Consider the following 21,846-nt stretch of genomic DNA (forward strand, 5'->3'; position numbering starts at 1 on the left):
CAGATTTTTATACTGATGCCAGGATCCTCGAGGCAAGGGTTGTACTTGACCAACATCACTGACCTTGAAAAAAATTCCTTGTTAATTGGTATCATACGAATGTGAAACACAGACTAGAGTCTTCAGAACAGGAATGATTTCTGACACTGAAACTAGGAGTCTATCTCTTGTTCACCCTATTCTTTCTTCTTCAAGGGTTAGATAGAAGAATAACAAAATCTCCTACCTCACCTTCTCAGTCTTTCTAACCCCTGCTCACTCTCTCTCTCTCTCTCTATAAAGCACCTACCAGGAACAAGATAATAGAAGGACGGGCAGCCAAACTCTGATTTACTAAAATATTTAGCCTATGGACAAATATTTTCCACATAAGAAAATTTGGAAATCTTTTCCATTCAAGTTGAACATAATTAATTAAATTATAGCCTCAACAAAATGATAAAGATTTCCCAGCAAACGCCATCTGTTCTAGAGTAATAGAATGATTTCTCAACTTTTCCTCCTTTCATTGGCCTTTTTCTATCTAATATAAACCACTCTTTTCTCATAAATAAAGATAAATATATGTGTATTGAGAAAGGTCAAATAATTTGGAAAAATGTAAATAGATGTTGTGTTCTTTATAAACATTGGTTAAAGTTGACTCGATTCAAATGTTACTGGAAGAATCAGCCTTCTGCTCTACCCTTTTACCTCAGGAATTTGAACAGGGAAATAAATCCTGTACTGTGATCTCCTGCTTCTAGAGATAGAGTGAGGTAGGGGAATGGATGCTTGCCTAATCATTTGACCTTGAATTTCAAAAGTTCTAATTTTAACTCCAGCTAACTTTTTCTACAAATAAAGAAATGTGTAGTTTTACTATCTGTCATGGGACTCTAATGGGGCCCATTTCATTTGCATCACTACGATCTAGGATTATTATCTGGAAAGAAGAGATGGAAACTGAAACTTTTTACATAATAATGAAAAGGGCTATAGCCATTGTTCACACAGACATGGATGTTTATTATCTTTTATTCCCAAAAAAGGAATTCTCTCTCTTAAGATGGATTTTTTTGTGATTATTGCTTATTCTTAGGGAGGTGTGTGTGTGTGTCTGTGTATGTGTGAGTGCGTGTCTTCTGTTATCCATGGGAAAAATGGTTACACAAGAATAAAAAACAACAACAAAATTCAAGAATATATTATTTAGGAAGCTTTGAATTGTAAGTAACAGTAAGTCAACTCAAATTGGCTAAAAATGAAAACAGAAAAATAAAAAATAGCTTAGTTCCCACACGGAAAATTGCAGCAGGGCCAGCTTTAATCATGGCTAGATCCAAGGGTCTCAAATACTATCATCAGAGCCAGTCTCTCCTCGTGTCTCGGCCCTACCTTCCTCTTCATTGGCCTTATTTTTATGCTTTTATAGTGCCTGAAGACCGCTCAGACTTACTTCATCTTCTTTGCTAGTTGTCTTAGGGACACACACATGCACACACAACAACAACAACAACTTATCTTTTCTAGTTGCTCCAAAAAAAGTCCTGGGATCTCTTAGAATAGAGCAAAGAGTGATTAATCAATCACCATGATCAGACCACAATACCAATTGTCCAGATCTGGGTCATGAGCTCATCTCTGATTTCAGGGATGGGGCCAGCCCCACCTAAACCACATGGAATGAAAGTAGATGGGGTTGATTCCCAAGGCAATTTAAGACACTATTACAAGTATTGGGGAATTATGCTGGTTATGCAAAACAACACATGCCAACCAAGGAGCCTAGGCTAGCTTCAGTTCACACCGATAGAGAAGCCTGGATGGTAATCGGACTTTAAGCTGCAGAACCCATTACAGACTACACAAGCCCTTCTCTCAAATTCCACCCGCTGCTCTCATAGTCTTACTTGAGACTCGATCTCCATCTTTGGGAAATGCCCTTTGGGCTAGTTGCTGCATCTCAGGAGTGTCCAGGTTAGAAAACGCCATGGGTAAAACAAATCCATGTGAGTTTCAAGCAAGCTTGTTTTTTTTCTTTTTCTTTCTTTTTTATTTTCTTTCTGAGACAGAACTAGAGTTTTACTTGGAATAATCCCCCAAACTGTGGCAGTATCCATAATGCTTTGTGGTTGAATATTGATGGGAACAAAGTGACAGGTCAGTGATGGAAAGTGTGGCCGTTCCAGAACCAGTACTATACCACCAAGGAAGACCCAAGTTCCAGGTGGTAAACAGCAGGGAACAGAGCAGTGACCAAAGGTCATGTTGAAAACCAGGCTGAGAGGAACACATGATATGACCAGCAGTGCCAAGTCAATGACTCAGGAGGAGACATGAGACAATCTCTCTTATTCCTTTATTTTCCAAATAAACTAGAAGGTGACCCTCAGATGTAAAAAGCTGACATTTCAGTTACACAAGAATAAAAAACAACAACAAAAAAATTAGAAGTAACAGCAAAAGGTACAATGTGTTATTATTTTCAGATGGGAAAACTGGGGTGGAATGACTATTTCACAGTGACTATTTTAAGCTGTGAAGACAAAGCACAATATTGCAAAGTGATCTGGCATTTTAATAGGCCACAATAAAACGCTGATTAAAATTTGGAAGCTTGGGCCCCCTTGCATGAACATTTTTTTCATCTGTTCTTCAGATGTAAGTTGCTTATCCCTGCCATCTTCACTCAATATTGTAATCTTCCATTTTCTAGACTACATTAATTAAAATTAAGTTGGGGCTAAGGGGTCAGTTCAACAACTTAGTGACAAAAATAAAGGATGTGGACATTTTTTACACCAAAAATTACAAAAAATTATGGGGTTGTAACCGCGAAATAATGGTCACTCGTATTTAAAATGCACAGTGTTCTTGATGTGTAAATGAATGCATGGGAGTGGGGTAGGGAGCGAGTTTAGAAAATCAACTAAGCATAACCTTGACCCTTTGGGAGTTTCTAAGACTCAGACTCAGATTTAAGTGTAAAAGGACATTTATGCAAATATATACTAGACAGAACAAGAGATGTATCAGAGAAAGCACAAATGTAATGAATTTTTTATGCTGCTTTGCAATCTTCAGTTAAATTTTAGGATAATGACCTTGGTGATATTTATCTTTTGTGGAAGCCCGAAGGGATTACAGATAATAGGATTATCTCTCAACTTTTATTCTGTATAAACTCCTTCTGGGACAGATACACAACCAAAATCTCCTTGTCACCCTCTGGGCCTCTCTCACTGGTGTATCTATACATGCCAGGAACTGATCATAGTTCAATTCCCTGAACGTTGGGCCTGGGTAATGTGAGCAAATAGAACAGCATCAAACTTCCAGAGGAATTGTTGACAATTTCCAACCATCATTAATGTTCAGTGCTCCCTTGGATATTAGCCACGTTCTTACCTTTAATCACTGGACACCCTTAGGATAATGCACCACACCTGGGGCTGGGGATAATTTACCACTTGCAGATGGGTTAGCACTGCAGTTTGCTTAGACAGAGTTTTGCATTCATTCTGGGTCCCAGAGGCCTTCCTTTTATAAAGTGCAGTTATATCCACTAAAATTATAACTTCCAAAATTCTGTTCTGTTTTATTGCTCTCGCGAAGTATTTATGACCTCTACTGCTTAAGTGGACATTTTTAGAGATTTACTGCTGAACGCTTTCAGGAGAACTGCACAAGACTGGTGCTGCCGGTGCTGAACTGTCAGGCTGAGATTCTGTAAAAACTGTTTTATAAGAGGCCAGACGAAAGTGTATTTGGTTTTAGTTTCTGATAGCTTACAAGCAGGTCGTGTTGACATATGGAAATTTTATTTTGTGGGGCCATCAGTATCTGGTAGACATACTTAATAAGCACATCCCATTATGCAGACCAGTGTGTTGATATGTTTTTTTTTCTGCTAGTTTAACTCAATTTTAGGTCGCCAGAGATTCAGTTGCTTCCTAATATATTAGGAAACATAGTTAATCGTGGGGTGTTTTTGCATTTTTGTGTTTATATTCAAATGAGGCCACTGGACGACTTTCTGTACACTTTTCGTGTCTGTTTCCTTTACTGCTAAGCTAGTCAGTGTTCTCATATAGCCTGGCAGGCAGAGTTTCCAGAGACTATTACCAGGGTGAGTCCCAGGAAAACATGGGCAAATGATTCCCGTGGTTGAACTGCCCCTTTCTGCTAGATTGAAGGATTTTGCAGAATGTAGACTAGAATATACTAGAGAAAGGAGTATTTGTTTCAACCATACTGCAAAGACCTGAGCAGGGAAAAAAATGCCTGGTGAAAGCTGAAACCTTGCCATGCCGTCACTAGAGGAGAAATAACTGGTCTTGTCTTGCTGGATTTTCAGCATCTCCTGGTCCCCTGACACCCGTTTTGACACTTCCAAGAGCACAAAAAGTCCCCACTGTACTCTTGTCCTGAAAACACAGATGTATGTGTACAACGACGAATATTAGATGAACATGCTTGTTCTTCAGGCTATAAAAGCAAATAAATAAACACACACATGAACTCACAGGGCTGGCTCTCTATACCAATGCAGCACACAGGTACTTTTCAATACAGCAGTTTTTAAAAGTCCACCTGACAATAATTTCTTAGTGGTGCTTTCTGTGTTACCAGCACCATCAGCTATGACTTGAGAAGATCCAACAACAGCCCCCCATCCTGCTGAGTCACTTGGTGACACCACTAGCCACTCAGCAGTCCCAGCTTAGATACCGAAAACGGCCCTGCCAGATGCTCAGGTCACCCCAGGCCATTCTTCTCAGACTTGCATGGACTCCCCGCCTTCCCTAAAACCAGAAACAGCAACTGCTAAGCATCTCTCATTTAGTCACACCAGGGAGGATGGTGGGAAGAGGAGAAGAAAGATGAAAGAGACATATTAAACCTATTTGGGCACATGATTTCTCAACTACCCCCACCTCTTTCTCTATGTCTTCTGCCTCACCCACACTCTCTACGACAGACATAGTGAACTACTGCTTCCAGAACACATTATATTTCTGCATGCCTCAGGCCCTGCACAATATGGTTTATTTCCAGCTGAGGAGTACCCAATTGTCCTTAGAGACTTAATCGAGTATTCAATCCTCTATGAAAATGCCCCAGATTCCCCAGGCAAAACAAGTTATTCCTTCCTCTCTGCATCCCTAATACTTCCTACCATAAACTCAGGGCTCTAATGTAATGCTTCTGTGCCCTTACTGGTTTCTTCCACGAGGCTACAAACCCTGTGAGGTCAGGAATGATCTCTTTTCTTCATCCTGGTCATCACCTCTCCCTTTCCAGGTGCCAATGGCTAGTAAAACTATTTCTTTGCCCAGAGAGTGCTGTATAATGGCATATTAAATGAAGGATGAATTTTTTTTAATTACTGAAAATCTAAAGGAAGGGAAAGATTACACTTGCTCTCCCGAATCCATCCACAAATTTAAATTTGTTGAGTAGTCTCAGAATGCATGGAGGGTGATTGATCACAAGTTTCCAATACATTCTGGGGTTGGCAAAGCTAGCTCTCTCTCTCTCTCTCTCTCCCTCCCTCTCTCTCTCTCTCTCTCTCTCTCTCTCTCTTTCTCTTCTTACCCTTAAACTAATGAATGCTGCCCTTGTTCTAAACCCATTCCACTCTTTTTTTTTCCTGTCTCAGATCTGTGGATCCCTCCTCTGTCTTCCCTGAATGTTTAAATTTGCAGACAACTCAAAGAAAGAAATTGGTAGACATCAAGTCTATCTGCTAACCCAAACTCTTCTGCTCCCAACACTTGACCCTGGAATAGTGAGCCCAGATCACACACTCAATGAATTCCACTGAAGAAGAGAGGGTGGATAGAAATTGAACAAATGGCATCCAGGAGAGGTAGTCATAGATTATGGACATGATGAAGTCTATTTTATTTTCAAGTTCCCAAGCCACTATGTCTTCACCTGATTTTCTTGTGGATGTATGTAATGGTGATACAAAGAGTCACCACTAATTGATATATTAAAATGAATTAATTTTAAATGACCATTAACATGTCATACCCCCCCTTTTTTTTTTTTTTGAGTTGGAGTCTCACTCTGTCACCCGGACTGGAGTGCAGTGGCATGCTCCCAGCCACCGCAGTCTCGACCTGCTGGGCTCCGGCGATCCTTCCACCTCAGCCTTCCAAGTACCTGGAACTACAGGCACGTGCTACCACATCCGGCTAGTTTTTGATTTATTGTAGAGATGAGGTCTCGCCAATTTGCCTAGGCGGGTCTCGAACCCGTGGGCTCGGGCAATCCACTCACCTCAGCCTCCCAAAGGCGTGGGATTACAGGCTGAGCCACCGAACCCGGCCTATTTAGACTCTTGCTGATATGGCAGAACTCACTCTTTGAGGGCACAACCTGCATTTTTTCTTCTATAAATATGTCTTGGTGAAAACATTGTTATGGTATCCATATTTAGTCCTGCCATTCAAAATACTATAATAGCAAATAACTAATGTGCTCTACTTTATTAGATCTATTAAGTATGGCAGGAGATAACGCTCATAAGAGTCATGCTGTGGACTGAACTGTGTTCTTTCAAAATTTATATGTTGAAGTTCTTACCACCAGTATGATGGCATTTGGAGATAGTCTTTGGAAGGCAGTTAGATTTAGACAAGGTCATAACAGTAGCACCTTCATGGTGGCATTAGTGATTTTATCAGAAGAGACACCAGAGAAAGATGGCAGCCATCTATAAGTGAAGAAGAGAGCCCTCACTAGACCTTGACCATGCAGGCACCATAATCTCAGATTTTCAGCCTCCAGAATTGTGAGCAAGTGAATTTCTGTTGTTTAAAGTCATCCAACCTATGGTGTTTTGTTATGCAAACATGAGCTAACTAAGACAAGTGGTATCATAAGCCAGCCAAGGAGAAGGAAAATTGTTCTGGGTTAGCTAGCTGTGCAGATTATCCAGATGCAAATTCATATATGAAATATATTTTATAACTCATTACATATAAAAGCCCCAATAGGACAGTGTCAAATGATGCCAACAGAGGTCTTTAAATGCTATGTTGTTTGGTAACCTCCTGTATTGCTCTAATCAAGTGGAATAGCATAGATCCTGTGTCACACACTGTAACCTAATAAACCCCGCTCTTGGCCAAATTCCCAGTAGCTGCCTCCACCCAGATTTCTGTGTGAGAACCCAGAGACAGCCCTCTTGACCTATACAAACCCACAGTCAGCACGCAGCTCTAAGAAGTTGTTGCCAACTTTCTTCTTTTTCTAGCTTTTGCACAAATATGAATGAGACAAAGGATGTCCCAGAGGTGTGGCAAGACCATTAATTCTGCCTGTGGCCAACCAAATAGAATGAGAATCTTTCTAACAGAAGGTGCCTTACATACCACACAGTCCTTACTCATCTAGTTCTCCTTCATCCACAGAAAGGGACTTTTAAACACTAGATGCCTATGGCTGAAAAATATTCCCTGTTTGGAACCTTTTGTTCTGTACTTCTTATCTTCTTTTGTATCTCTTCTCACTTTTCCATGGTTTTTGTCTTTCATAATCTCCTGTAATATTTCTCTTCTCTGTTCCCCATGATTATTCCTTTCATTTTTCTTTCTGCATCTATTTTCAATAATCCGTTTCTCGTGGACTTAAAAAAATCATTTTCTCCTCAGTCACTAACTTCCAAACATACATAACCGTAGTTGAAAATTTTACATGATTGCAACCAGTCATGCTAAAAATGCCTATTTTTTGTCTATCTAACCAAGAACGACCACTTTCTCACATTGTCCATAGAGTCCAGTTCTTCTTGACTTTCTAATAACAAAGATGGTGTGCTCCACTCTTCTAGAAGTAGATGAAAGACCAAGAGTGGAGTCAGATAAATAACCAGATGACACTGAGAAAGGGAACCGAGTAAGAAGTTAGGGAGAGCTGTCCCTCCCCACGGAAAGGATGACGACTTTTTGATCACTAACCATAGTGCCTGGGTGGATTGTGTGGGTCCATTTCCCACTGCACTCCACTAAAGTCCACATCCCTCATGTACAAAAGTTAGAGATATGTGCCTGTGAATATGTTTTCCATGTAAATGACATTTGATCTAAAGAAATTCCCTGAATCTGAACAGTTTACCATGGACTGCTTCATTGCAGTAGCACTCATGAAAAAATAGCTCAGAGTACCAGTAGTCTATCAATTCTTCACAATAAGAGGAAGAAAAAAAAATTGGACATTTACAAATCTTGTTCATAACAAATGCAAAGCTTCATATTCTGATTTCTAGAATCTCCCGGAAGATTGTATAAAATGTTTGTTGCTTGCCAAAAGGTGATGCTGGGATGCTGAAAGTTACTCCAGAGAAAAAAGATTCCCAGATTCTGAGATCTAACTTTGGCCGGTTTGTCTGACTGACTATATATCTTGGACTAATTATTACCTTTTACATTGGCTAAATTTTAATTGGCAATCTAATATAATGGAGCAGCACGCACAGTGGTTGGAGCAAAGACTGCGTGTTCAGGGTTGGCCCTGAACTTGTTGTTCATTTGTTAGGCAACACTGAGCAAATTATTTCTCTTAGCCTCCATTTCCTCATCTGTGAAATGAGGACAACATTTGTACATACTTCTTAGAATTCTGAGATAATTTAATGAGTTAATACATATACAAAACTTAGAACGTTTCCTGATACATAAGAAGCACAAAATATAGTGTAGCTATTAGTCTCAAGGCTACCTCATCATCTCTCTTAAAACAACACTGAGTCCCTCAGACATTATTCTGAATCTCTGTTCAGTCATTTAAAGGTACAAATTCTTCAGTGCTCAGATTAAAGATCTAGCCCCTGTCCAGAAGTTGAACAACATGCTAAACAAACGTCCTGCAGCAAGGTTTTATGACCAAGAAGAAAGCAAGAAACCTGGAGTCAGAAATTCTCAAGTTGTATTTTAACTTTATTTTAAGATCAAATTATGGTGATTAATGAAGAGGTTTTATTCCTTAATTTCAGCATTGATAAAATGTGAACATAGAAGCCAGCTTGGTTAAGAAATTATGTAGCAGAAACTTCAAGTTATGAACACCGGTTATAGCTACATATTTTTTTAATTCAATAAAATTAAAATTACAGTAGCTTATTTGGTACCTACATAATGATACTCTGCTAGGTAGCTATACATAAATAATAAATTAATGTACTATGTTACTTTTTAATACCATATCATAATTTAGCTTTTTATTAATATTCAGAGAGTCTGCGTGGACTTAAGACAGAAGACATTGGAGCCAGATGGTTATTTGAAACTTATCTCTACCACCTACCAGCTTTATAAACTAGGGTGGCTTACCTAATCCCTCTCTTTACCTCAGTTACATCACTATAAATGGAGAAATAACTAAGTCTCCTTACCGGATTGTGATGAGAACTGAATTATATAATATATAATGCAAAACACCTAGAATAGTGCTGGGCACATCGTAAACATCCCCAGATTGTTAACTTGTATTATTATTTATCACTTAGCTTTTTCTCCCAATCAACACTCAATATCAATATTAATGATCTCTTCTGAAAGGGTATGGCATGCTGGGCTCGGTGGCTCAGCCTGTAATCCCACGCCTTTGGGAGGCTGAGGTGAGTGGATTGCCTGAGCCCGCGGGTTCGAGACCCACCTGGGCAACTTGGCAAGACCTCATCTCTACAATAAATCAAAAAAAATTTAGCTGGGCGTGGTAGCGCGTGCCTGTAATTCCAGCTACCTGGAAGGCTGAGGCAAAAGGATCGCCAGAGCCCAGCAGGTTGAGGATGCAGTGGCTGGGAGCATGCCACTGCACTCCAGTGTGGGTGACAGAGTGAGACTTCAACTCAAAAAAAAAAAAAGGGTATGACATGTTAATGGTCATTTAAAATTAATTCATTTTAATATATCAATTAGTGGTTTGCATTTTCCCTCACATTATTTGGAGCTTTATAATGCAGCATCACTGATAAATCTTTGAGGACAGTTGACCTCTGAGGTTCATTGATGACAATATTCTATGAGCAAATAAATCAATAGAGTTTCTGTTATAATGAGCTTGGTATTACTGGTATCTTCCTCAATACCATTATTAGAGCTGCTCAAAAGTTCTAATTTTGTGACTGTACACTAGTACAATCTTATAGACTCAATTTGATTTTTAAACTTTTTATCATATTACAAGCATGAATGGCAAACACAGCATGTGTGTGTGATAACATACTATTTTATAGTGTAAAGAATAATGTTTCATATCTTATAGGTAATTGAGACCTATCAATTAAATTTAATAATTTCTCATTGTTATTGAGCTTTGCATTTCACAGTCTTGGTTAGACAATTTTTCTCTGTCTTTATATATTAAAAAGCAATGCATTTTTGTATCTATAGTCATCATGGAGATTGACTTGTAATTTTCTTTCCTTGTTGGGTCTTTACCAGGTTTGGGTATCAGTGTGATGTTAGCTTCATATACTTGAGTTTTCTCTCTCATTTTCTTAGTCTGTCTGGCTAGGGGTCTGTTGATCTTATTTATCCTCTCAAAGAACCAGCTTTTTGTCTTGTTGATTTTTTTCTATGATATTTTATCGTCTATTCCTTGCAGCTGTGATTTTATTTTGGTGATGTCGATCCTTCTGTTGAAGTTAGGATCTGGGTGACCTTGGCTTTCTAGCTTCATCAGGTGTGATGTTGGGTTGTTTACTTGTGATCTTCCAGTTTTCTTGATGTGTGTGTGCAGAGCTATACCTTTTCCTCTTTATACTACTTTCATGACATCCCAGAAATTCTGATAAGATGTGTTTTGTTTTCATTTGAGTCTAGGAATCTTTTAATTTCTGTGTTGGTTTCATGTAGACCCAGGAGTTGTTCAGCAGTATGTTGTTTAGTGTCCATGTCTTTGTGTGTTTTGGGGGGCTTTTGTTGGTAGTGATTTTTTTATTTCACTGTGATCTGAGAAGATGCATAGTATTATTTTGAGTTTTTAAAATTTGTTTATGCTTGATTTATGTCCAAGAATGTGGTTGAACTTGGAGTATGTTCCATGTGCTGATGAGTAGAATGCATACTCTGTATTTGTTGGGTGAAGCGTTCTCTAGATATCTATTAAAACCATTTGGTCAAACACTGAACTGCGGTTCTAGATCTCCTTATTGATTTTTTGCCTTAATGTTCTATCTGGGGAAGTAAGGACCAGTTGGAGGCTCAAACCTCACCTCTACATACATTACTTATGCATCTAATCATGACTTGTAGCCCACAACTTTATAATAAAATAAAGTAAAAAATAAATAGACACATATAAATCTATGCAGATACATACACATATATGTGTGCATATACATATGTACAAAATCATATACAACCATATATGTATGCACCTCCATATAGACACATATGTGTATACACCTACTCATGCCTATATACAAATGCATGTATACAAGATAATGCATGTAAGTATGTATATATACATATGAATGCATGTACACATACCTATCCCTATCTCTAGTGCTCTAGAAAACTCAAAATATTTATTGTGTATTTTAGGGTACTAGTGATGACTGAGATAGAAAATTAAATATGAATGTCTATCTTTTCTCCATCATTCTTCCGTTGGTATAAGTTTAATGCTCTGAACTTAGTTTTCTAACATCTACCACACTTCCTGAGAGAAATAAAAGAAGCATTAAAAAAAACCCAAAAAACAGGGTAGATACAGCATTCTTAGAGAACTGGAGGTGGACAGAGACAGAAGGATGAGCTTTGCACATACTGTTTGTTACTTTTTGGAATACTCTGGTCTATCTCAAATATTCTATATCTCCTCTCCTTTCAGTCAGAATTAATTGCTTCTTTCTCTTTTCCTTAAGAATCTTATAAATTAGGAGCTATTTAATTTAGTTTATATTCAAAATATAGATTCTCTTTTTTAGTATACACATTTATTTAATATCTATTAAATAAAAATTATTGATTGTGTTGTCTAAAGACTCTATGTTTACATTTTTATCTACATTAACTTCTTATGAACATATTATTCTCAAAATATAATACTGGATTTATTAATTTCTTCATATCTCTATTTCTACTGGTGTTTACATGTATAGTCAAAGCTATGCTGTCATAGGCATAAAAGTTTATAATATGTTTTAAGAGAGTGTAGCTTTTAAGAACATGAACTATCACTCGGACACATTAAAAACTTTTCAATATAAAATTTGTTTTGTTTTATAGTTATTTTATGATACTGCTTAATTTTTGTTTGTGTTCAACTGCAATATCCTTCTTTCTATCCCATTGTAACTAGCATATAGCTTTATTTTTAAAAACTCTATCAGATCATCTCTGTATTTTAATGAATAATTTTAACCATTTAACATGCTTTTTGTGAGTAATATGTTGGAACTTATTTTATCCAATGATCATGTTTTTTCTTTTCCTTCTCTTTTTGCTAAATGGATCAAATGTTTTTGCAGCATAATATCTTTTCTCTAGTGATTTTGGCAATTTATAAAACTAATTCATATATAGTTATTAGATATTTATAAAATTTTAACTAATAATGAGCTTATTTCTAGTTGTTTTTGCTTAGCTCTAATATATAAACATCACTACTTATATATATGTATAATCATATTCATTAAAAATATACACAAAGACACTCCTATAGTCACTTATTTGAATTGATATTCTCTCTGTGAAAATAGGATATTATATGTTGCTTTATTACTCAAAGTCCCCAAATTCTGGCCTTCCACTATCTCCCTATGTTAGCATCTGAAGTTTAATTTCAGAATTTGATTCCTAATTGATTTATTTACATTATATTTCTTTTCTTTTTCTTTTTTTTTTAATTTGGAGTCTCACTCTGTCACCCAAACTGGAGTGCAGTCGCCACTCCCGGCCACCGCAGCCTCGACCTGCTGGGTTCTGGCAATCCTTCTGCCTCAGCCTTCCAAGCAGCTGGAACTACAGGCGCGCCCTACCACGCCCAGCTAGTTTTTTGATTTATTGTAGAGATGAGGTCTCGCCAAGTTGCCCAGGCAGGTCTCGAACCTGCGGGCTCAGGCAATCCACTCGCCTCTGCCTCCCAAAGCACTGGGATTACAGGCTGAGCCACTGAGTCTGACTTACATTATATTTCAATAAATTTTAAATGTAACCTGGTTTATTGGTTTCTTTGCTTATCGCTTTTTCTAGTAGTTTTCTTGTTCCTCCTTTTGGGCTCTTTTTTTCTGTGTTATACTTGAGTAATTTTCTCTGAGAACTATGGGTGGCAAACTAACTTCCTGATTCATCGCACATTTGAAAATGTCATTATTTTGAATATTGATTAAGTATATGGTATCTTACATTCAAAAGTGGATTTTTGGTGATACACTAAATAAATAGCTTCATTATCTTCTAGTTTAATGTTACCAAAGAGATAATTTTTTTATCCATTTGATTTGTGGCATGTTTTTCGTTGCTAACCTATTTTTTTCCCTCCAGAAAATTATAGGACTATTTTTAGGTATCTATTTTTATTTATCTTTCTTGGTATGCCATAAGCCCTTTTAGTTGTGCCAATAGATTTAAAATTTTATTCTATAGTATATGTGGTTTCTCTGTTATTTTCCCCACCCCATTCTCTTTGTTCTTTCTGGAATTCCTATTAAATGGATGTTGGAATTTCTTTTCTTTTTGTCTATTAATTTTTCTCTCACTTATTCCATTTCTTTGTTATTTAGTGCTGTGTTCTGGGAGATTCTCTTGACTCCGTCCCCCAGTTCATAGATTAACTGTCTGGGTGTGCCCATTCTCTGTTCAACTCATTTATAGAAGAGTTTTTAGTTTGTGTGTTTGTTTTTGTTCTTTCGTTTCAACTACCTTAGTTTTCATTTCCACAACTCTGTCTCCTATTTTATGAATACAGAAGTCTTAAAGAGCTGAGGATGATACTAAAAGTTTACTTTTTTATTGTATTTCCTTTTTTGTTGTTTATTTGCCATAATTTGCTTGAACGAAGTCTCTTTATTTTGGTTTTCTTTAAATTATTAGTATTCTTTTGCTTTCTAAATATTTTCTGAGGACCTCCGCCTACCTGAGTATAGAGTCTAGTTATGTTGATCATAAACTGGTTTTGTGATTTGGGGTGAAAGATAAAAATATTTCAAATTATGTAGACCACTTTCAGGCTTATTTCTTCTCTTTCACAAGTTACTATGAACTCATTATTGTAAATAAAAATAGATTTTTATCTCATTCATTTTAGGCAGAATTGCAGCTAAACATATGTGTTCCTTATTTTATGTTGCTCCAAGTCTCTTGTCATACTTTAAAATTGTTAAAATAAAGGTTATTTTATTTTTTCTCTTCCTGTGTGCATAGATGGATATCAGTATAAATATGGTTAGAGATATAGATACCATGTTTCTCATATTTCATGGTATTTTAGGTGAAAGAAGAGAGGGAGATGTGGGGTTTTTTTCCCACCATAATGATCCAGTCCTCTCTTAGTATTTTTTTAATTGTTAAAGTAATGGTTATCTTTTTTTTTTTTTAATCTGGATCACAAGTTCTTAAAGGGGAAGGTTATATCTTTTCCTTCTTTGTATTTCATACATGTCTTAACCATGACATCTGTTTGATAGACTTTTTTTTAATTGAAGCCAGTTAAACTAAATATTAAAGTTACCTAAGCATCAAAAACTTTGTTTATTAACTCTAGAATAAGCATGAATTCCCACAGGGTCAGAAAGAATAATTTTAAATCTTAAATAATAAAATGATGAAATCAAACAAATATTCATTTGAGTCAAATAATCAATTTCAGTGATTTTTTAAGTCTGTGAATAGATAACTTGATAAAATGAAGTAATAATCTGTTTTAATTGAAGGTTAGAATTTCTCATACATGAATCAGATTGTCTTAATATCTAATTTTTCTCACAGGTCTTTCTCTTAAAAGAAAACATAAATCACTAAAATTATGTCTCAGTTCATCATCATCAGGACTCTTGCCACTAGATTCAGTCTTTAATAGTTTCTTTCATGTGTGAAAGAAAAAAAAAACCCCAAACAAAACCTTCTAGCCTCTTCTATTTAACTCTTCTAGTTTGATTTATGTCTATATCAGTCTGAGCGAAGTTTAGATAATAATAGGAAAAGTGGAAGTCACTCAACATTTACAGGGACATTTTCTTCCCAGATAAAGCAATAAACAAAAGAAAGTCTTCTGTGAACTAACACCCACTCCGGTATACCCTACCATATACAGTTATTAAAACTCAGAAAAGCTTACTTTGCACCTATTAAGATGACTGTTATCCAAATAAACAAATAAAAAAAGTAAAGAAGGGTTGGCAAAGAAGTGGAGAAGTTGGAACCCTTGTACATTTCTGGTGGGAATGTATAATAGTGCGGCCACTGTAGAAAAACAGTTCAGCAATTCCTCAAAAAAATTAAAAATAAAATTACCATATGGCAATTTTACTTCTGCATATAAGCCCAAAAGAATTAAAAGCAGGAACTCAAACTGGTATTTGTACATCTATGTTCATAGCAGCATTATTCACAATAGCCAATGAGTATCCATGGACAGATCAATGGATAAACAAAATGTTGTATATACATACAATGGAATAATTCAGACTTAAAAAGGGAGGATATCCTGATACATGCTACAGCATGTATGGATAGTGAGGATATTATACTAAGTGAAATAAGCCAGTCACAAAAAGACAAATGCTGTGTGATTCCACTCCTATGAGGTACTTAAAACAGTCAAATTGACAGACAAAAAGTAAAAGTTTGGCTGACAGGGGCTGAGGGGATGAGGAAACGGAAAGTTGTTTTTAGGTAAGTGCAGACTTTCAGCTGCAGAAGATGAAAGAGTTCTGGAGATAGCGGGAATAACTGCAGAACGAGGTGAATGTATTTAAAGCCACAGAACTAGACATTTAAAAATGGTTAAAATGGTACATTTTATGGTATGCATATTTTACCAAAATTAAAAAAAAAAACTTAGAGAGGTTAAATAACATTCTTATGTTCTACTCTTGGTAAGTAGGAAAGAGAATTTCAACCCCTGTACATCTTCATGCATTCGATCAGCAAAATATGTTGAGTTTCTACTGCATGCCAGGCACCATGCCAGTGCTGGGAAACATTGCAGAACCAAAGAAAAATTCCTGCTCATGAGTTGCTTAAATTCTAGTTGAAAGAGAAAGACAATAAACCAAAATACTTAAAATGTAAAATATATAGTATATGAGAAGGCAGTAGGTGTTATTTACAAAAGAAAATTGAAACAAGGTAAGGAGAATTAGGAATTACTAGTATAACTGACTTCTAAACCAGGCTTCATCCATAAACTTAGACTATCTGTCAAAATACATTTCAGGAAAAAAATGAAATAGTTTTCTTTACTTGGGATGTGTTTTTGGTTTGTCTGTTTTCCCCTTTCCTACAAGTACTTTATTAAGAAAGCAAAAATAAGACATATTTTATTTCTCTAAGAATAAGAATAGGGTTTGTTTTTGACAACAAGGCACTGAAATAATATTACTTCTGTAAGAAAACCTCAGCATGTAGGTTATTGTCCCACTTACAAACCTAGGAAATAAAAGACATCTGGGAACTTGGAGAAGACTCAAGCACCTTAAATGGGAAGAAGCATACTCAGACTTCCAAATATGGATATTAACACATCTGTATTCAGAATCTTGGATCTGGTTTTACCAGTTGTATGGCCTTGATCAATCCAGACTTTCTTACAACCAAAATAAGTACACAAAATCAGCTCTCTTCACTTTACAGGGTTATCGTGATAATCAACATAATATTAGAGAAGCAGTTTGTTATTTATCAAGCACCATATAAAGGTGAATCAGATCATTGCAATAATATTATATTAATATATGCTTCTTTTCACTGAGTATGATGAACTGATTTTGAAACACCCATAGTTGCCCAAATGTATATGAAGACCTTACACATTCTCTTATTACAGAAGAAAGAACTTCTTCCTGCCAAAGTGCCAACGGATGTACAGCAGCTTGAAACTTATATGGTTTCACTGGTGTGGAGTGAAGAATTAATTGCCAGTGGGGGCATCAGAATCACAATGTTCTTACAAGCAGTCATTTCCTACAGTTGCCCTGAAGTATTATCTTGATTTTCAGAATTAATAAAAAAATCTCCTAAGAAAGCAAATGGTTTTTTTTTCTTTTATTTTCATGAATATGTAAGTTCAATACGAGGTAGAAAGCTAGAGATGAGAGAAAGTGGAAATTGAAGCGTTATTTACAGCCCCGCTTATCAGTTCACAGCCAGAGGAACAGAGCTCTAATTTACTGACCAATGAAAATATTCAAGTCAAATGCGAATCAGGTCACCCATGTATGTGAGTGTATAAAAGTATGCACTGAAGCATTGCTTTGTTCCACATGGAAACCAAGTGTGGCCACCCTAGCAGGAAGTGACTGCTGTTTTACAAGAGTAAGGATTCAATTCATGATTTGGCTTTTTACAAACATTAATGCAGTATGTTTACATATTTCTCCTATTATGCTATATTTTAATTCTATGTGTAGTTTTCTACTCTCTCCCCCACCCTCTGCACTGTGGGTTTCTAGAAGAAAGAGAGTCTAAAAGTCTTACCACATGTCCCTGTTTTTAGGGCAATACTCGGTCCAAGGGTGATAGGGATGTTACAGCTGGAATCTTTTCTAGATTCAATGTTGAAAGTCTGATGGTCCATGATTTGTAGTACAACCCAGGTGACTGCTGATGATGGAGTCTTGCTCAGGAGAGAATCCGAGAAAGGCTCAGTACTCAGCAGGTGTCTGGCTCCATCCAAGAAGACACGAATTCAGGCCATGACTTTAATCTCCACACATCGCTTGAGCACTATCTCATATCCATATTGGTTTCTGGTCTAGAAGATTCTTAGTTATGTGAACCACAAATCAGAAACCAATGTCAATGAAAGGAGATTTTAGACTTAAAGGCTAAGTATCGTGGTGCCACTAATAAGACAGGGAAAGGAATAAGGACATGAAGTTTAATAGAATGAAATTGGAAAGAAGTGAGGACAATACTCTAAGGTAGGAACTGAGTCAAATAAAACAGTGCAAGCAAACAGAGGCATGAGAATAAATGGCAGTAAGATATTAGAAAATTTCAGTACTGAGAATACAGAAATATTCTAGGAGGTTGTCCTGTCAATTGTAGGACATCGTGTAATTTCCAAAATGTTTACAGTGAAACACAACAGACAGAAGGTTGGGCTTAGAAATCATTTTAGAAGCTACCAGTCTCCAGGTTTTCCCTGCTGGCATCCTTTTTACATACTTTCAGTGGTCTTTCCAAAACATAGATATGATTATGCCATTGCCTACATAAAAAAATCTTCAACGAATTCCCAGGATATGCTTCAACACAAGCATTCAAATACCACAGTCTGACCCTTAAGAGTCTTTTCCATCTCATTTCCACAGAGCCATGGCAATAGCCCATGGACTCATTTTACTGCAAACATGCTTAACAATATCCTTCGGACCTTTGCTCAAGCTGTTTTTCTCTGTCTAGATTGCATTTTCCCCTAAATACCCAATGTCTGAAGTTCATATCTCTTCATTAAGGGCGCTTTACAAATCTCTGTTATTACTCCAGGAAGATTTTCCAGATTTTCCCAGGTGAACTTCTCCCTTAACATAGTTTGTGTCCTATGTGTGTGACATTGGTTAGGATTATTTAGCCACATGTCTCTTTTTCTGCCAGATAATAAACTCGAGGGCAAAAGCCTCACAGTCCTTATGCTCTTAAATTTTGCAAATAACTCTTACCCCAAAACTGTTAGTGGCACTAATTTGAGACATAACTTACTCATGATTTAACCACGACTTTGTATTAATTTTTTAATTTTATTAAATAAGTTATAATGCTTTATTTAACTTTAAAAATTACCCTATTTAACTTTAAAAATTACCCACAAAGAAGCTCAGGAATTTTTCCCCTATACCTTGTCTTTAATAATTCAATCTTTATTTACCATAAAGTTGTTTGCACAATAAATCGTTCCTTCATTTTAACAACATACTTCTTTATGAATTTATCTATAAACATTTTAATTCAACCTCTGAAGAAATCAGAATGGCATAGTCTGCATTGTTTGTTGGCTTTCAAATATTCAGAAGGAAAAGGATCTGGCTCCTCTAAGAAGTCTTTTATGACAGTAAGGTAATTACTCACCATGAGGGAGAGGCACTGAATGAGAATACCAAGTTCTGTGGTAGATCTACACACAAGACCAGGCTGTGGGAAAGTAAAAACAGTTCATGCTCATAAAATGATAAGGGGCAATTAAATAGATAATTAACCAATTGATTTAACAAATGACTTTAGAGACCTGGGCTGTTCTCATTTAAGAGAGGAGATGGAGGATTGGGAAGGATCATCACTTTTCTCTTATTTGTAAAAATAAAAGTATTTGTATATAAAACAAACAAATCCCGCGTGTTCAATAGGATGGAATTGTAAGAGAACGTGTATGTTTAGAGAAAAACCAGTATTCCAGTACAGCTGAACTGTCATGGACATAGGAAGAAGAGTTAGAGATTAGAATTAAAAGAATTTGCAAACCATACAAAGATGTTTGGACGATTTTGATAGCAGGCTTCTGCCTAATATTATATCATATCATAGGACTAGCCCCACTTTGTTAAAATTCTTTATAAATGCTATTTGATTTTTTTGTTTGTTTTGTTTTGAGTTGGAGTCTCACTCCGTCACCCAGACTGGAGTGCAGTGACCGCTCCCAGCCACCGCAGCCTCGACCTGGGCTCCGGCGATCCTTCTGCCTCAGCCTTCTGAGTAGCCAGAATTACAGGCATGTGCTACCATGCCCGGGTGATTTTTTGATTTATTGTAGAGATGAGGTCTTGCCAAGTTGTCCAGGCAGGTCTCGAACTCGCAGGCTCAGGCAATCCACTCACCTCAGCCTCCCAAGGCGAGGGATTCCAGGCTGAGCCACTGAGTCCAGCTCATAAATGCTATTTGAATGACTAAACCAAATTGCCGGCAGGAAGCTTACGGCAATTCACACTCTACCAAGCAGGGTCCAAAGGTATGGATCATATGCCCTCACTAACATATGGGATATTCATTTGTCACACATATTGTACTGATCTGTTGTTGTCTGTCTCTCCCATTAATTTATGAATGACTTACAATTAGGAATGCTGCCCTATTCATCTTTGAATCATAGCAGTTAGTGAGCAATGTAATGAATGAATGCTACCTAACACAAATACTTTCTCTGTATGTAGGATTTAAGATTCTTTTTACCCTTTACACTGCTGGGATTTAGGGAGAGGAAGGGTCAAGGTCAGGAGATGAGGGTTCAGACAAGGGTTGAGGTATCATACATGTAACCAAAGATCAAGGTAGGAAACACACAGCCCACTAGTTCAGAGCATCTGACAAAAGTTGACCTTTTATAAATTTTTGTTCTTGTTTTAAGTTTTCTACGGTATATTCTGTTTACTAAATAATATATTGTTATTTGACTGAAAAAGCCCAGGTGAGGAGATCAGGTGATACAGACTCACTTTACTCAGTGATGTGCCTTTGATGAAAGTCTTCCTAGGGGAACTAAGGGATATGGAATTTCACACACAAGGCAGGAGCGTGCAGGGAAGGTCATTCACCCTCATGAAAAGCCTTGTGAGTATGGATCCTTCCAGGCAACATATCTTTCCAAATTGAATATGCATATAAATCACTGGGGAATCTTGTTAAAAATACTAGATTCTGATTTAGAACATCTGGCTGGTGTCCTGGTATTCTGCAATTCTAACAAGCTCCCAGGTGATAGTGACACCGCTGATATGTGCGCCACTCTTTGAGCTGGCGGGTTGTAACATCTTTTCTGCTTCTTCATCTGCATAATGAACATTTTGCTACTTACCTCAACATATTGTTGTGAGACTTAAATACAAAAAAAAATCTAGGCAATGTACCTGGTTATGGCAGCTATTTCATGGATGCTCTATAGAATTATCCTTTCCAGCAGGTTTCAAACTTGGCTACACATTAAAATCACCAGGGAAGCTTTTTAAACATAGTGATGGATGCCAGGGTCCCATTCCGACCAATTAAATCAGACTCGCTTGGGAAGGAGACCAGGCATGGTTATTTTTATAAAGCTTTCCAGGTGACTTTTTCTCATATAGGGAGACCGCATAGTGATAAATTGCAAGGCACCTGAATTCTGTGTCCGAGACTCTGGGCTCTCTTTTGAGTGCCACAGCAGAAGCGCAACAGGTATTTAGGAGAAATGCAGGGTGGCCCCTCATGGGAATCTATTCTACAATGGGCTTAATGCAGTGGTCTCCAACACAGCAGAGCATCAGAAATCAGGCTCGCCTTTGGAACTTTGTCCATCTACAGATTCCCAGGCCCCACCCGTGGGCAGCCAAGATTCTGAAATATGGTTGTTGTTTTAATTCTTTTAAATATTTCTTGGTAATTCTGGTGTCTCATCAAGTTTGAAACTATAACATGCATACACATGCTAGAGAAAAGGGCAAATTATCAAATATGTACGATGATAATAACTCTGCTAGTAAATGAAGGTATCTATAGTGCCCCAAATAATAACCAATTCACTGACACAAGTAAACTATTTGGTCTCAAGTCCTCCCCCCAAAATAATAATTAACAGGTATATCACTTTTTAACCTGATTTGGAGGGTTCTGTCAGAAGTGCTTTGACCAGAATCCGGGCTCTCTAAGAAACACTTAAGCCTTCCTTGATTGTGACCTCACTTTGCTCTGTCTAGAGTTTTCCAAGTTGCATATGTATTGA

Source organism: Carlito syrichta, unplaced genomic scaffold, assembly GCF_000164805.1.
Source record: "Carlito syrichta isolate Samal-C Ts95f unplaced genomic scaffold, Tarsius_syrichta-2.0.1 Scaffold136626, whole genome shotgun sequence".
Classification (NCBI taxonomy): Eukaryota; Metazoa; Chordata; class Mammalia; order Primates; family Tarsiidae; genus Carlito; species Carlito syrichta.